This window comes from Pinus tabuliformis, chromosome X (genome assembly GCF_031772625.1).
Source record: "Pinus tabuliformis cultivar Carrire ecotype Pingquan chromosome X, CPIR1, whole genome shotgun sequence".
Classification (NCBI taxonomy): Eukaryota; Viridiplantae; Streptophyta; class Pinopsida; order Pinales; family Pinaceae; genus Pinus; species Pinus tabuliformis.
This window is the reverse complement of record NC_142308.1, coordinates 1,548,160,967-1,548,165,403: the sequence shown is the minus strand read 5'-3', so window position 1 is coordinate 1,548,165,403 and position 4,437 is coordinate 1,548,160,967.

The window sequence follows — 4,437 nt, the reverse complement described above, 5'->3', positions numbered from 1 at the left end:
ATAGTCTAACAGTTTATGGTTGCATAATGCCTCTACGGAGCTTCCTCGCACTTCATGCCCGAATTCCCCCCTTACCATATGTAAAAAAAGTATGTTGTAGTTCTTTACTAATAAAACTATTCTTCTACTTGAGAATATCAAAACTACTTACTTAAATTTCTAAATATTCTTGAAAATCCAATAAATTTATTAATTTTTAAAATATTTCAAAATCTACTATCAATAAAAATGACCAAACCAAATTCTCGGCAATTCACACCTAAATTCCTCTCCATGCAACATATTCAAACTTCAATACCAATTAGAACATGAGAAAATTTAGGCTTTAGTTTCTTGGATTAGATTGTTTGAGTTACAAGTCATTGCATATTGTTAAAAGGGTTTTCCATGTTAACTAGAAAATGACATTAGCAATAAAACACTTAATAGTAAACAACACAAAAATCATAACATCCTCTAGGGGCCACTAGAAAGGTAACAAGCAAACAAATGAGATAGAGAGAAACAAGGTGCGACATATGATTTTATGGGGTGAGATATTTCTTTCACATATTAGGAATCAATTCTAGAGTGTGGTCGAATACCATGGGAGTTATACTGTAGAGGAGAAGCAACATGAGCTAGGTTTCGGTTACCTAGGGAGCTATAATTTAAGGTAGACTCCATCAAGAGTTCGGAAGCATGAATTGGGGATTATTGGTGCAGAGGAAAACAAAACTAGGAAAAGGCATAGGAAGGCAAGTGCAGAATAGTGAAAGGTGGAACTCCAAAAACCATGCTAGAGAGGAGAATATGTAGCTATAAGCAATTGTCTAGTGTTGCAACCAAAAGAAATTACCAAAAGAAAAGGAGAGAGAAATATTTGATGGAAAAATAATTTAATAAGTAAAAGCTTCCTATAGTTCAAAAAGAGATCAAGAAGGATGAGAAAGTAGAAGCATGACTATTGGGAATGAAGATGTATTTAAGGGTGCATTATTACTATCATAATATGAAAGAGAGAGTATCCACTTTTCATTAGTTTGTGGTGTAAAGGTCACCATGGAAAATTTTAGGGGCAAATTTTCGCCCTTAGGCGAAATTAAGGGGTTTTAAATTTTTAGTGGGTGAATATTTTGTATCATAGTACATTTTTACAAATCGCGTCAAATTTATTTTAAAAAAAATTAGGTAAGGGGGTTAGCCCACCTTATTTTAAGGGAGAGGGTAAAAAAGCTAAAATTTACTGCTTTAAATTAGGAGTTACAACCTTCTATTCGCCCTAATTTTCAAGAATAGGTTTTACTTAAGTGAATCCTATGCGCCAAATACCATATTTATAAAAGAGGTATGGTAAATTAATGAAAATATAAATAAATGAGAGGTATGGTAAATAAATAAAACATTTTTTATATTTACTCCATAAGTCACCTTATATACATCCAAGGGTGTAAACAAATAAAAATATAAATAAAGTGGAGGTATGGTAAATAAATAAAACCTCTTTTTATACTTACTCAAAAGGTATGGTAAATAAATAAAAATATAAATAATCTAGAGGTATGGTAAATAAATAAAACCTCTTTTTATATTTAGTCCATAACCCTCTTTCTATTTATGAAGGCTCAAAAAAGAGGTTTTATTTAAGTGAATCCTATGGGCCAAATACCATATTTGTAAAAGAGGTATGGTAAATTAATAAAAATATAAATGAACGAGAGGTATGGTAAATAAATAAAATATTTTTTTATATTTACTCCATAAGTCACCTTATATTTACGAACACTCAAAAAATGCTTTATATTTAGGTGAAACCTATGGGAAAAATACTATGGGCCAAATACCATGGGCTAGATTATTATTAATACTATGCAAAAAAACATTATTAACCCTAATATTAGTATTAATAAAAACTAAAAATGGCACATGCTAGTGACCCATGGTATTCTCGTGGAATGTAGCCTATTTAAAGGGGGGAATTAAACCAGCATAGATCCATCTTTACTTTGGATCTACTAAGACCCGAGAGGGATCAAATATCGTGATATGCAAACTAGCATAGAGTGAAAATATATTTGATCCCTCTTAGGCTTTGGTGGATCAAGAGTAAATATGGATGTTGTAATTTAATGTATGTTAAACATTTTAACTTGGTTAAAGTAAAAAATAAAATAAAAATCAATTATTAATTTTATTAATTTTTATAAATTATTAGTAGTAATTTTTAAGCTCCAGGTTTATGATAACCCATGGTATTGACCCATGGTAATATCATGGTATTCATGTGAGCATAGACTATTTAACGGGGAAATTCTATAATCTTAGATCCATCTTAATTCTGGGTCTACAAGTGCTCAGAGGGCTAAATAGATTTCATCCCTCTAAGAGTGGTAGATGTGGAGTTAAGATGGATATAGGTTGGTTTTTATGATAGTGAAGATATTAAATAGACTTAGGAAATTATATTGTAAAAACATCTTAAGGTGAATGGTTAAAGCTATATTTAGTCACTTCACAAAATTTAGTAAAAAATACCAATATCTCCATTAATATTGGTTTTTATGATTTAACAAAAAAAATTCAAAACAATGAAACCTTCTCACTCTTTCCACATCACCCTCGCAGAAGGTTTCCCTCCATTTTTCAAACATTCTCAATATGATATCTTCATGAAAAAGTTTAGGTACTGATGTTGGATTAGTTGTTTGAAAAATAAGTTGGTTTGTACAACCTTTCATCTTCTGTGCTATTCTTAGTTTGTCCTAATGATCTATAGGGGTTGGAGCCATTGCACCATATTTTCCTAAAAGGTGGAGATTGTTCACCAAAAAGGAAATTAATCTACATGTTAAAACGATGTTAAAAAATGCGAGACGTATGAGGGTAGTGAATTATGCTAATAAGCAATTTAGTTTGGGAGAGAGGTAATTAAATTTTATGATTTAATTGAATATTTCCAATTAAAATAATGATAAATCAAGATTTATATATTCATATATTGATTGGAAGGCTTCTCACAATGGTCACTTCTTTCAATTAGATCCCCTTCAAGCCTTTGGGATACCTAATACTTTCTTATATAATATAGATGGAGCTTGCTACTTGTTGGCGTGTTGGGGTAAACAAACTTGATGTGTTTTTTTTTATCTTGCAGTTGGAGTCTATGGAATAAGAAAGAAATTTGATAACTTGAAAAAAGTGGTAGCTTGACAAAAGTTGTAGAGAAAAGATTAATCTCTCCTACCTTGACAGAACTCGTGGTCACTATTAACACCTACAAGAACTTTGTTGTGGAATATTATCAAATCTAATAGAAGGATATGAAAGAGTGTATTGTAAGAACCTTGACAAACACAGCCACTTAAACTTGGAACATTGTTTGTAGGAAGAGAAAATTATGTTTCTTTTTTCCAAACATGTATATTAGTATATTACAGTTTAATGAATATGTTTTCTTATTATCATATATGGTTTCATACTTTAACAAAACATTCACCAAGACTTCACAATGTTTTATTATTCAGTAAAAGGTTTGCCAAGATCTTACAAGATTTTATAGTTCAGTGAAATATTTTCCATCACTGTACAAGATAATATAATCTGGTGAGAGATTCACCAAAAAAATTATATATACATATTATATTATTGATAAAATCACCTCCCATTTTTCCTATGTATCATTGGGATTAACCCATTTATTATACATATAAATATACGGTGGTTCTTCAAATTTTCCCTGAAGGTCACGGGTTCGAAAGTTTGTGGGAAAAAGTCTGTCCATGGTAAGGCATGGTATGGTTGAGGCAAGGTGCAATCCCCTAGTTATTTTGACGGCTTAGGTGCACTTGGCTCATGAATACCCAAGCCATAGGTTAGGCATGTCACTCATCCGAAGACTCATCTAACCTAGGAAAAAAATAGTAGCCATTTTTAGTATGAAAGGAAACAATGATTATTCGTGGGGAGACTTGAGGAATTTCACAGAAACAAGAGAAAAGGAGTTGTCCTAGAGGATATTTGATATACATTTTTGAGAGAACTAACTACCGAAAAGGTATTGTGACATCAATACCAAGGGGTTTCATGAGGAAAAACTAGGCTAATTGACAACTGATGTGTAAATCAATAAATTCATTGAGTTGTTGAGGTATGCGGAAGTCAAGAATTCCAAGGTAAAGATCCAAATTTATCATAGTGGATGTGCGAAGGCTTATAGAGACATAATAGAGTTTGATGAGCCAAAAAACATAGAGGAAACCATATGAAAATGAAGTATTTTAATAGACAGTTGAAACATAAGACTAATTTGTGAATTGATTGGAAAGGAAGAGGTAATACTAGATTTATAGGAGAAGGGAAGAAAAATGTAGGCCATCAACCAAGAGAAACCAATGTGAACTTTACCTCTCCTTTCAAGGGTGAGTTTCTTCGAATATCTAATATTGCTAGTAGAAACCA